Genomic DNA, 14,830 nt, shown 5'->3' on the forward strand with positions numbered 1-14,830 from the left:
TCAACATATACACAAAATAATATAACAACATAAGTCACAAAGACAGTATGCACAGTAACATATCTCGCAATATACCTAAATAAGACCCTCCGATCAATAATGTACTAAGACCCTCCGGCCAACAATGCACTAAGACCCTCCGATCAATAACACCAATAAGACCCTCTGGTCAATAACACGAATAAGACCCTCCGGTCATACATAAATTACCATATGGGTAAGTATAGTTAGAAGACTCACCTCGGGTGGCGAACAGATCATATAAATGTTGTTGTTGTACTCCAGCCTCTAACACTGAGTCAAACCCACAATTAACCTCATTAGGATCTAAGACCCAACATTAACATATTAGGTCTAAATATGGTTCACCAACCCGGCCCATAAATAACCCAAGCCCATTGGGACTACCAAGGCCTAATACCAAATTGGTCCACAAAAGTCCATTGTTGGCCCAACTATGGCCCAATTTTCCAAATTGGGCCCAACCTGTCACACCCCAAAACCAAGAACGGCGGAAACGTTCTGGGGCGGAGGACGTCATGTACAATATCACAACAATGAAAAGTAGTAAACAAGCAACAACATCATCCATTGCATTAATAATATAATTATTATACATGTATGTTCTATCAAATTTTGATAAACACTAAAGCATAAATCAAAATGAAAGATGAGTCTTGAACAAGCTCCATCTTCCTTTCTCCTTGCATCGGTACTTGTCTACGATGACCTGAGGATACAAGTAATTTTGAAAGCGAGTATCAGCTTTGAAGCTGGTGAGATCATAAGTATTTTAGTGTCTTAATTTGTATGTAAGAATTTGTAAGTTTATGAACTGTAAGGATGAAAATGTTTGTAAGTGAACTGTAAGTATGAAAATGTTTGTAAAACAACTGTAAACGTTTGAAAAACCCTAGAAATCCCTATGATTCCTACTATTATATAAAGTGCATCTTCTACCAAGACCTAACTGTTCTCAATGTAGTCTTCTACCAAGACTTAACTGTTCTAAATGTTCGTTTCTTGTAAAAGTGTGTAATTTTCCCAAGTGTAACTATTATTAACAAAATATAGTTTTTACATTTATAGTTTAAGTGAAAAGATCACTAAACATATGTACAGGGAAAATTAATTTAGTACTAAAACGTAGCGCTATAAGAACTATTGCTGTACTAACTACCTTAAACCGGATTTATATTAAGGCATAATGTGATTAATTGCACCATACTATCGACTGGTAACAACGACATAAGAATGGTCATAATAACGGAATGACGTTTGGCACCCACAGACCTGCAGGTCCGACTGTAGCTAGCAGCAAGGTGTAGGCTAGTCAATCCAGTATAGATCTATACGCAAACTCACGCTCTCCCTCCAAGAGACTCTGGCTACAACTCGGGCCATGACATTTAAGGCATGCTCCGATACAGTGGATCACAATTTTGTTAACGTATTCATGTATATGTACTTATGTAAGCGTAATCATGTAAAAGTATATAAACGTATGCCTTTGCTACCCAAAGGCACTGAACTGACTGAAAGGAACTATTATGTCCATATATGTATACATGATATATAACTAATGTTTAAACGACCTTCGGATGGTACCCGGTATCCCACCAGACCACATCTCAAGCGCGAAAAGGAAATAGGGTGGATAGCCTTCCTAAGTCTTTTAAACATTACTTATATAACTATACAAATATAGGCATGCTTATAACAAAATCTCTATGTACACGTAATTATGTAATTGTATAGTAATGTACTATGTATACTAGTTGTAATGTAAGTTCTCTCTATCTAGCAAGTATTGACTCATGAATGAACTGACTCCTTGTGTGATATCGTGTTCTAGTAATAGTTCTAGTATCTTCCTAAACTACCCATATGGTAGCTTACTAGTAATATAACTGGTACGTATGAACATGGATGTATACCCTTGCTATCCAAGGGCATTGGATGAACTGGAAGGACCTTTTATGACTATATATGTACACATGATATATAAGTAATATTTAAACGACTTTCGAACGAGTACCCGATATCCCACCAGACCACATCTCAAGCGCGAAAAGGAAATAGGGTGGATAGCCTTCCTATGTCTTTTAAACATTTCTTATATAACTATACATATAGTGGCATGCAATTTATAATATAAAAGCATAAATAAGTTTTGTAAAACATTTGAAACATAAATATTTTCTGAGAAAAGATCGACTTGATGTCGATCTATAAAATGGTTTCGAAGGCATGGTTTTGATAAAACAGTATAAGTATAAGGAAAACATTTGTTTGGAACACAATTGTAAATAAGTTGTACAGTGTAATAAGGAGTTTAAAACATATAAAATGTTTATAAAAATCATTTGAAGGAAACTGTTTGGTAAAACGGCTAATGAGTAGCCAAATCATTTGAATGTTGTATATTAATCACATGTGATTGATATAATAACTAGCGTAATTTTACTTATTAATCGCATGTGATTGATATAATAACAAGCATAATTCTACTTGTATCCCCCCCATAAAACATTTAAAAACAGTTTAAAACATTGATTAAGGGGTATGAACTCACCTGCAGTAAGCAACTGGAATTGAACAGACTGTTATCGTAAGGAAGGATCAGACAAGTGCTTGGTGTCAAGTGGAGACTTTAGACACACACAATGATCCTAATCACATATGAAGACATATGTATATAAATAATTAGTGATTAAAACACTAATTATACAAGTATAAACATTTAAACGCGAGGAAAACACATTTGGTCAAGTGTTAGGAGACTAATGGGTTGCAACAAAGGAGTGCAATGCCTCTAATGGAAGTTTATGGTCAAATGACCATATGTCTTGGAGTTTATGGCCCAGGGGAGTAAACTCCTGGCCGTAAACTCTCAACCAAGCCTATAAGTGATGTCTAACAAATATACAACTCATGTGGTGAATTGTTTCAAGGCTATAACAAGTGTTTGGGTGCCATATTAACTCCTTTGGGGAGTTTACGGCCCAGAGACCATATTCCCTTGGAGTTTACGGCCGTAAACTCCCTTGGGAGGGTTCTTATGGTGAGTTCAAGTCTCAAACATTTCTAGGTAATGATCTATGTTGGGTTCTAGGCATAAGGAAGGAGTTAGGGTGTCATTTGACCCCTTTATAGGTGTTTACAGCCCAAGAACTACTCTTGGCCGTAAACTCCTCAATACTTGAGATTCCTTATGTTTTCTAGGCTATAAACACTTTAGAGTACTTGTCCTAATTTAAGCCTAAGCCTTAGGAAGTGTTTGTGGCACCAAAACACCCCTATTTAGAGTTTTCGGCCCATGTACCAATCGGCCATGTGTTTGCGGCCGTGAACACCCCTAGGTGTTGGTATTTTGATTGTTTTGGGTATTAGACACATCAAGGTAATGTGCTAGGCTAGTCTCTTGGCTAAATGAAGGCATTTTGGGCATTTTGGGCACTTAACATGGAGTTCACGGCCCAAGAATACCCTTGGCCGTGAACTCACTTTTCATCATTGATTTTAATTGTTTTTGGTGCCCTAAACATGCAATGGTGGGATCTAGTTCGAGTTCTAAAGCTTTGAGGGTCATTTGAACCCTTTAGGACCTTAAAATGGAGTTTACTCCCCAAGTTTTCTTGGGCGGTAAACTCCCAAATCTTGGGTTATCAATCCGATTTTGATGTTTTCTAGTCGTATACACACTAGCATACAAGTCTAAGGTAGTTACAAATCACGGGGAAAGGACTAGGTAGCATTTAAGCCACTTTTTGGAGTTTACTCCCCAAGAACGTTCTTGGGCGGTAAACTCCCGAGTCTCACAGATTTGATATGTAATTGGCGTTTCTAAACACAATCTAAGCTATATAACATAACTAGATCAAAGTACTCACAATTTGGGATAAAAACCCGAAGATCCGTGAGAGAGAATTTGGCTTTTCTCTAAATGGAATTCAACTAATGAACCAATTTGGTTCAGAATTCTATTTATAGTCCTGAGATATTTTTGGCAGAAAATATTTTTATTCCTGGAACGAACTCTAATGTCCTAGAGTATTAGACTAACAGTGTTGCACAAAACCCTAGTGCATCCACTCTCCTAATATCTCCTTAAATGTAAAATCCTGAAAACTGCCAAACTTATACTCGAAGTCTGAGTTTTCACTGTAACTGTTCTACTTCTATTGGCTTCAAGTGGTTTGTACAGAATGGAAATTTCAGGTTGTCACATCATCCCCCTGTTAAAGGGAATTTCGTCCCGAAATTAGAATTTAGGCAAGGAAGTATGTACGAATGATCGAGTCGTGAGGAGGAAACTTCCTAATCGATTGGTTCTAGCGCACCTAAGTGAAATCGGGTTCTCGGTTGGCATTCCAACGAACCTTCACTAACTGGCGACGGCATTGCTTAGTCCGCTTGACCTCTCGGTCGAGGGTCACTACGGTTCTAATACGAAGGCGAGGATCTCAACGAGTGGACTTACAAAAGTCCTAACGGAAAGGTATTGTTTCACGATTGAGGCGCGAAGAGTAGAATGTACGTGATTGAGTTCGCGGTGTAGGTCTAGTGTGTGCGAGGCACAGGACCGATTCTGATAAGAATCTCGGAGGTCCTAACTATATTGGATTTAGCTTTCCACGCTTTACGAAGCGTATTAAGCCATTCCCAGAGTGAGTTAACCTAAAGGGCTTGGTCACTCACATGGAATTCCAAAGGTTCCTCTTCTTGCTTAACTTCCCTGTCAAAGGCCACCCCTTGCTGGTTCAAAGTCGTATGCGTTTCTGTAGTTTGCGAGGAGTTCTGAATGAACTATGATAGTAGGTCGGCAAGACCTAGAATTTGGCGAAAGACTGTCGGCGTCACTGTGTCGACAAATGCTCATCGGCTTTGACAAATTGAAAGAGTACTCAAAATTTCTCACATTACTAAAAGTGTGTCATAGAAATTTGACTCTTCAATTTCAAAACTCGCGCCTAGAGAACTTCGCTAAAAGTTCCTTTGTAGGAAATGTTTCCAAGGGTTTTCTTCCTACTACGAGGGTAGATAAGTAAGTCATCACATGGAGAAATGACGAACTGATCCAAGTAAGAAAGACGTACCCTACTCATTTAGCTCATGAAAGCTATTGGCGTATTGGTCCTATCCGAAGGGTATCACTACGGACTCGAAGTGTCCGCATCGAGTTCGGAAGATAGTCTTCCGGACATCCTTCCCTAACACTCGAACTGGTGATATTCGGATCTCAGATCCATTTCCGAAAGAAATTCTTTCCTTGCGTCTGCTCAACCATTTCATCTATGCGAGGCAGAGATAACGATTTCTATGAAAATCTTGACGGAGTCCTCGATATCCGAGGTACATACGATGCAATCCGTCGATCTCTGGGAGAATATGATCGGGGTTCTCTAGGGTGAGAAACCTAGTCTTCTAATTCTATTTCTGTGCATTTCGCTAAGTTTTCAGGACTGTTCTTGTATCTCTGTAGGTGTTTAACTATAGGGTGATCTGTTTACACGAGTTGTACTGGGTTCTAAGTTTGTTCACATGACGATGCGATTACTCGTAAGCTTAAGCAGTTCTCCGTCCTGAAGTTCATATTAGAATTCATACATGGTGCACAATCACAATTTCGTGTATACGAGTCGTATATAATTAAGATTGAAAAGGTATTCGAATAACTGATTCTTCTTTAAGCTCACATCCCATCGGGGAAAAAGAAGTTAAAGTGGAATCATCAATTCTAAACCTGTAGAACCTTGATTATATATCATTCTTATGTATACATTCCTCAGTGATAGATCAATCGCATGAATCTTTGGATTGAACTTGACGTACTGCACGAGTGGTACTTCGGGGGTTTCTTCGGAAAAGAAAATAACTAAGAGGCACTCCTGGCATGAGTAGTTCGGTGTTCTGATATGACGGCTTCGCTGGTAAAGTGATCTAGAAGGAAGAGATGTACGTATGAAACTGTTTTCGTGAAGAACAAATTGAATCGAGTCGTATGATAATGTCGGAATCATACTGAAACTTAAAGACATTAGATTTGAACATAAGACATTTACAAACAAAACACAACTGTGCAACCATGAACAGAGTTACAGTACTTCAGATTTACCACAAGACTATTGCTGCGAATATGATATACTACAAAAGGCAAGTATACGCAGCACGAGAATCCCTATACAGACAGGATCTCGCAAAAGGTAAGACTCTAGTTGCACTAGTTCTGGATAGTTTATAAGTCTGTTACAACAACACGCCTAAGTTACATTAACGAGGGTTCCGGAGTAAGCTCTCCTGCAGCTGTGATCCTGAGAATCCTCCCATCTGCGCCAGAGTTCTTTGCTATAGGACAATCCTTCTTGACATGCCCTATCTCACCTCAATGGTGGCATGACTGGCTAGTACTTGCATTGTTGATGGGATTGCGGTGTTTAGCCAGTGTTATGTGGACACGAGTGCCTTCCTTGTTACTCCACTTTGAAAATTGCTTCCTAAAGCGTTCGGCCAGGGTTGCCACTGGTGGCTGTGGCATGGCAAGTCTTTGGGCTCTCTTGCGCTCCCTTAAGGATTTATGATATTGTCTCTTCCTTTCGGTCTTTAGGCTTCGCAAGTCCATGACTGTTGCCATTTGTTGGTTTCCCGGTTTGGTACTACCATCGGAACTCCCGTCTCCTTTTTCTGTCTTGTTTGTGTTGCCTGAGTTGATGTGTGTAGGAAAGTTGTCACAGCAGCTGCTACTGCAGCTTGTAATGTAGCGGTGTCGATATGGAGGATGGGGGTTTCGTTGCTCAGCTGATTGTTTCCTGATGACGACATGATTCTGTAACACGAAGGATAAGGATTTGTGAGCGATTCAGGTTGACCCTAGATGTACTTAGATTGCTCAACAAAAGAGTAAGAGTATGTTCTCGAAAGTTTGACCTACATCCCTATGATGCAGTCCTAGTACGGAATGGAAGTATGTTCGCGAAGGTTTGACCTACATCCCTATGATGTAGTCCTAGTAATGAGTAGAAGTAAGTTCGTAGAATGATCTCAAGACGTTCGTCGTTCGAGCCGAGGTAACGTGGATTGGTGAATAACAAGATTCCAACCACTGAAAAAGACTTGGAAATGTTTCCGGAGCTAAATTACTATAGTCCATTGACTTGACTAAAGTATGAATCAGATAGACTCCAATGAAAGTATGATAAAAGTACTTAAATGAAGAATGACACAGAAGTTAGCCGACTGTCAATATCTTTGATATGCACGATGTAAAGATTCAGGAAAATGACCTTGTAAAGGTCTTACATCATATCCACAGAAGATAGTTCCTGACAGCATAAGGGCCTAACTAAAAGTACTTACGATACAAGATAATTTCATAGAAAATGCCACATCGGGTAGAGACAGAAAAACGATTCCTTTTAATAAGGAAAATAACGTAACGTGTCTACTACTGGCGACGGTCATCCCTCTGGTGAACTCTCAGTTCAGCCAATTGACGTTCATGTCAAGTAGGTGTCTTTCGTACACCCTCTGGCATACTCGGAGCTCTATAACTTCGGCTCGTGATTCAGCTAGTGTTTGCAGCAGGGTTTCATGGTTTCTCTCTGATCTCTTGTGAGCATCTTCTAGACAAATGGTGCGGAGGGTATGTATTCTCGCATCGGCGACATCTTCGGAAATTTGACGTAGGGCTGTCCTGCCTTGAATCTCATTTCGGCCACTCTACGGACCAAGATTGGCGAGACTCTGTCTGCTGAGCCCCCATTGTTCAAGTTGTAAAAGCTTCGGTCGCCATTTAATGGCATGGGCTGATCTTGTCCTTGGCTCCATGTTTCCAAGCATTCCACCCTCTCAGGGGTCGGGCCATGAAAAGCCGGACGAGGGTTAGGAATTTGAAAGGGAGCTGCTCGGGGTAGGTTCTCAACCTCTGGTTTGGAGTTAGCATCGTACGAAAGGTCTTCATCATGGTGATCATTCAAGAGGATAGGATGATCATTCTCTTGTTCTTCTCCAAACCAACCAGCTATGACTTCGTTCGGAAGATACTGGTTGCCGTGGGGATGGAGTCCAGCTATGTTTTCTATGCGAGAATTTAGGGTAAGAGAATAATTATTAGACGAACTATCTAGATAATTATTTAGAAAACCTTCATTAGTTACATCGCTATTTGTGAAGTGCATACCAGCTCTGTGTAATCTAAACAGGATAGACCTTCGAATAAGTGACCTTAACTCCATATTCACACAGAATAGGGGTGAAGTAAAATTTTCACAGATTCTAAGTCTATAACATCCTAATTACATATAGCCTCAGTGTATCCACTTAGCAACTATCAACTTAGTAATGAAGATCCCGTTTTAGTTCTCAAGTATAAAGTACGTATAGTAACACCAAATACTCCTATAGTATTTTAAATTTTAATGTTATGTTCTATTGTTCTCATTGTGGTAGAGTTGGTAAGATTCTAGCATTGTTGCAACCACACAATTGAACTTAGGCACATGCTAGTCAACCCTCAGATAATATAGGCGATCAGGTTATATCTTCCCAGTTTTGACCATATGTCTCTAAGCCCACCTGTGTTGCCCAACAATCGTAATTCTTTTGTACTGTCCTAGTGACACTGATTTTAGTATGAATGCAGGCACGTATACTTACTTAAATATTTTATTATTTAAAGTATAAACTCTTGGTCAGAGTATTTTTAATCCCTTATGTATTTATAGTTAGTATATCTTTTATGGGTTGATATACTTAATTCACTATAAACAATGCTCTGATACCAATCTGTCACACCCCAAAATCAAGAACGGCGGAAACGTTCTGGGGCGGAGGACGTCATGTACAATATCACAACAATGAAAAGTAGTAAACAAGCAACAACCTCATCCATTGCATTAATAATATAATTATTATACATGTATGTTCTATCAAATTTTGATAAACACTAAAGCATAAATCAAAATGAAAGATGAGTCTTGAACAAGCTCCATCTTCCTTTCTCCTTGCATCGGTACCTGTCTATGATGACCTGAGGATACAAGTAATTTTGAAAGCGAGTATCAACTTTAAAGCTGGTGAGATCATAAGTATTTTAGTGTCTTAATTTGTATGTAAGAATTTGTAAGTTTATGAACTGTAAGGATGAAAATGTTTGTAAGTGAACTATAAGTATGAAAATGTTTGTAAAACAACTGTAAACGATTGAAAAACCCTAGAAATCCCTATGATTCCTACTATTATATAAAGTGTGTCTTCTACCAAGACCTAACTGTTCTCAATGTAGTCTTCTACCAAGACTTAACTGTTCTAAATGTTCGTTTCTTGTAAAAGTGTGTAATTTTCCCAAGTGTAACTATTATTAACAAAATATAGTTTTTACATTTATAGTTTAAGTGAAAAGATCACTAAACATATGTACAGGGAAAATTAATTTAGTACTAAAACGTAGCGCTATAAGAACTACGGCTGTACTAACTACCTTAAACCGGATTTATATTAAGGCATAATGTGATTAATTGCACCATACTATCGACTGGTAACAACGACATAAGAATGGTCGTAATAACGGAATGACATTTGGCACCCGCAGACCTGCAGGTCCGGCTGTAGCTAGCAGCATGGTGTAGGATAGTCAATCCAGTATAGATCTATACGCAAACTCACGCTCTCCCTCCAAGAGACTCTAGCTACAACTCGGGCCATGACATTTAAGGCATGCTCCGATACAGTGGATCACAATTTTGTTAACGTATTCATGTATATGTACTTATGTAAGCGTAATCATGTAAAAGTATATGAACGTATGCCTTTGCTACCCAAAGGCACTGAACTGACTGAAAGGAACTATTATGTCCATATATGTATACATGATATATAACTAATGTTTAAACGACCTTCGGACGATACCCGGTATCCCACCAGACCACATCTCAAGCGCGAAAAGGAAATAGGGTGGATAGCCTTCCTAAGTCTTTTAAACATTACTTATATAACTATACAAATATAGGCATGCTTATAACAAATCTCTATGTACACGTAATTATGTAATTGTATAGTAATGTACTATGTATACTAGTTGTAATGTAAGTTCTCTCTATCTAGCAAGTATTGACTCATGAATGAACTGACTCCTTGTGTGATATCGTGTTCTAGTAATAGTTCTAGTATCTTCATAAACTACCCATATGGTAGCTTACTAGTAATATAACTGGTACGTATGAACATGGATGTATACCCTTGCTATCCAAGGGCATTGGATGAACTGGAAGGACCTTTTATGACTATATATGTACACATGATATATAAGTAATATTTAAACGACTTTCGGACGAGTACCCGATATCCCACCAGACCACATCTCAAGCGCGAAAAGGAAATAGGGTGGATAGCCTTCCTATGTCTTTTAAACATTTCTTATATAACTATACATATAGAGGCATGCAATTTATAATATAAAAGCATAAATAAGTTTTGTAAAACATTTGAAACATAAATATTTTCTGAGTAAGCAACTGGAGTTGAACAGACTGTTATCGTAAGGAAGGATCGGACAAGTGCTTGGTGTCAAGTGGAGACTTTAGACACACACAATGATCCTAATCACATATGAAGACATATGTATATAAATAATTAGTGATTAAAACACTAATTATACAAGCATAAACATTTAAACGCGAGGAAAACACTTTTGGACTAGTGCTAGGAGGCTAATGGGTTGCAACAAAGGAGTGCAATGCCTCTAATGGAAGTTTATGGTCAAATGACCATATGTCTTGGAGTTTACGGCCCAGGGGAGTAAACTCCTGGCCGTAAACTCTCAACCAAGCCCATAAGTGATGTCTAACAAATATACAACTCATGTGGTGAATTGTTTCAAGGCTATAACAAGTGTTTGGGTGCCATATTAACTCCTTTGGGGAGTTTACGGCCCAGAGACCATATTCCCTTGGAGTTTACGGCCGTAAACTCCCTTGGGAGGGTTCTTATGGTGTGTTCAAGTCTCAAACATTTCTAGGTAATGATCTATGTTGGGTTCTAGGCATAAGGAAGGAGTTAGGGTGTCATTTGACCCCTTTATAGGTGTTTACGGCCCAAGAACTACTCTTGGCCCTAAACTCCTCAATACTTGAGATTCCTCATGTTTTCTAGGCTATAAACACTTTAGAGTACTTGTCCTAATTTAAGCCTAAGCCTTAGGAAGTGTTTGTGGCATCAAAACACCCCTATTTAGAGTTTTCAGCCCATGTACCAATCGGCCATGTGTTTGCGGCCATGAACACCCCTCGGTGTTGGTATTTTGATTGTTTTGGGTATTAGACACATCAAGCTAATGTGCTAGGCTAGTCTCTTGGTTAAATGAAGGCATTTTGGGCATTTTGGGCACTTAACATGGAGTTCACGGCCCAAGAACACCCTTGGCCGTGAACTCACTTTTCATCATTGATTTTAATTGTTTTTGGTGCCCTAAACATGCAATGGTGGGCTCTAGTTCGAGTTCTAAAGCTTTGAGGGTCATTTGAACCCTTTAGGACCTTAAAATGGAGTTTACTCCCCAAGTGTTCTTGGGCGGTAAACTCCCAAATTTTGGGTTATCAATCCGATTTTGATGTTTTCTAGTCGTATACACACTAGCATACAAGTCTAAGGTAGTTACAAATCACGGGGAAAGGACTAGGTAGCATTTAAGCCACTTTTTGGAGTTTACTCCCCAAGAACGTTCTTGGGCGGTAAGCTCCCGAGTCTCACAGATTTGATATGTAATTGGCGTTTCTAAACACAATCTAAGCTATATAACATAACTAGATCGAAGTACTCACAATTTGGGATAAAAACCCGAAGATCCGTGAGAGAGAATTTGGCTTTTCTCTAAATGGAATTCAACTAATGAACCAATTTGGTTCAGAATTCTATTTATAGTCCTGAGATATTTTTGGCAGAAAATATTTTTATTCCTGGAACGAACTCTAATGTCCTAGAGTATTGGACAAATAGTGTTGCACAAAACCCTAGTGCATCCACTCTCCTAATATCTCCTTAAGTGTAAAATCCTGAAAACTGCCAAACTTATACTCGAAGTCTGAGTTTTCACTGTAACTGTTCTACTTCTATTGGCTTCAAGTGGTTTGTACAGAATGGAAATTTCGGGTTGTCACACAACCCCTCATATGAGCCTTACCCTAAAGCCCATCTAAATATTCTAGTCCACATGATTTCTCTTGTATGGCCCATCAATAGCCTAATCACCAAAACCCAATAGAAAGGCCCAACTTAAGGCCCAAGCAAAATTAGGGTTTTCATATAAAATGACGATTAGGGTTAACCGTTTCTCACATAACTTATTAAGTACAACACTCCACTAGGCCATTCAAAAAATGAAGTCGGACATAATACACAATATCAATTAAACAGTCCAACTGCGGGTCCCGGTAAAATCCAAACTAACAAACCCAAAATTAGGGTTTCTAGCCCAATCACCATCCAACTAGTCCAGATCAAGCATTTGGGCCGATTAGGGTTCACTATGACAAGGACCACCCACTACCACCTCAGGTAGTGGTGGTTAGTGGCGGCTCACGGCGGCGGCCATCACCTCACAATGGTAGTGGTGGGTTTTCCGGCTACACAAACATGCATACTAGATCCAAAATACCGGAAACAATGGAAACACTTGAGCATACATCCATAGTTACCTCCCACGGTGGCTGGTGGTGGTGACGCGGTGGCAGGAGGCGGCAGCCACCATGGTTGGCAGCCATGGTGGGTTTTTCTCGCCAAACTCACACATATAATCCCCAAGAACGCAAAATCAACAAGTATACTCGAATACCAACCATACAGTCGCTGCCTAGGTGGCAAGACTCATCGAAAAACGAACACAACGGCCCCCACGGCCTCCGACATCGACATTGATGCTTTCGGCGTCATACCCACAGAAAACAACGAGGGAGAGAAGAAGAATGGATTGCGGATAGGCTTAACACGCATTTCTGGTGGCTCACGAACTGCACGACGACGCACAACGGTTTTCGCCTGATCCTCGGCATTTCTCCGGCTTCTCGTAACGCCTCCGGCAGTAGGTGTAGCAATGGCGACGTTTGGTGGTATCGTAGCAGCGGCGTCGGAGCGGCGACAGCGGACCCCCAAGACTGATCGGAACAACGAACGAAAAGGGGTGGTGGTGGCTGGCTTCACGCATGGCGGCTGGACATCACTTAGGTTTAGGGACGGTGCAACGGATGGTGCCTGCTTAATCCGGATGGTGCCTGCTTAATCGCGTGTTCATACAAACTCCATGCGAGTTTGACACTTCCAGCCCCTCCTTCTCATAAACTCTTCAAAACAGATCCATAAGTTACATTTCAGCCCCCATCACTTCCAAGTCCTTTCAATTTAGGTCCTAATAATTTCCAAGCAGCCCCCACTTCTAAAATCCTTTTCAAATTAAATCAGTAATTTACTAAATAGCCCTCAGTTCTCAAAATCCTTTCATAATAGGTCCAATACTTACCATTTAGCCCTTGAGCCTCTTAAATCTCTTCAAATTAAGTCCCAATAATTTACCAACTTATAAAATTGTATCAATTGGCTCCCCAACACCAACACCCCGTTAAATATTATTCATATTAACCCTTATTTATTTATTTATTTAATATACGAGATGTTACACTTCAAGCCCAATAACCAAAATTTCCAGGAGGCATTCTTTATCTGACAATACCATAAAAATCAGTGTTTTTTAGACATGCATGTCTAATTCATATCTTAAACATAAGCTAGGTCAAAATAAAGGGAAAATGAGATCAAATCCCATACATGAAGCCCATAACTCACTAACTCTCCAGATCTAAAAAATAAAACCTTTAATGCACCACAAGGATTCATAAAGTTGCCAACTTTATGACATCCTACTATCCAAACCTTCCTAAAAGATGAGAAGGGGACAAAAAGCATAGCTATAATGTCGTAATGCGTAAAAGTTTGAACTTGATTACTCACAAGGATCCAGAAGATGCTCAAACTGATATTACAAGCTTCTCAAGATGATCTCACAACCACAAAAGTCTCCTTCTTCCTTCAAGATCCACAAAGGGCACAAATATGAGTTCAAAAATGGGGAGATGGATTGGTATTTCTTCAAGAGGGCTTTGGAGGTGATCGAGGCTCCCTCACTTCCTTTAAATAGTGTCCAAGTCCAATAATTAGGGTTTCCTGCAGATCAGGTGTCACATCGTGACTATCATAGTGTCACATCGTGACATTGGAAAGATTATCCCCAAACCATGATGTCATGTCACAACATGAGAAGGCTATCCTCACATTGTGACCCACTAAAAATCACAATTTTTGTAAAAGAAACAATACCTCAAGATCTGGATGTTACAACTCTCCCTCAATTGAATCAGATTTTGTCCTTGAAGTCTATTGCTGCAACTAACTCGAGGTAATGCTCTCTCATCTCCTCCTCGGGTTCCCATGTCCATTCGGAACCCTTCTTGTGCTAGCATTCCACCTTTACAAACCCTACCATCTTGTTGTGCAAGGCCTTCATCTTCCTATCAAGGATCACAGTTAGCCTCTTTATATGGTTCGGGTGATCATCCACCTGAATGTCATCTAACGGAACCACTTTGGAATCATCGGCTAAACAGTTCCGCAACTGAGAGACATTAAACATGTTGTGAATCTAGCTAAGATTGGATGGTAGGTCGAACTGGTATGTAACCATGCCTACCCAAGAGAGAATACTGAAAGGACCAATGAATATGGGGCCTAAATTGCCCCGTTTCCTGAATGAGATGACACAATTCCAAGTTGACATCTTCAGGAGTAC

Source organism: Lactuca serriola, chromosome 3 (genome assembly GCF_051521515.1).
Source record: "Lactuca serriola cultivar US96UC23 chromosome 3, Lser_US96UC23_V15, whole genome shotgun sequence".
NCBI classification, from domain to species: Eukaryota; Viridiplantae; Streptophyta; class Magnoliopsida; order Asterales; family Asteraceae; genus Lactuca; species Lactuca serriola.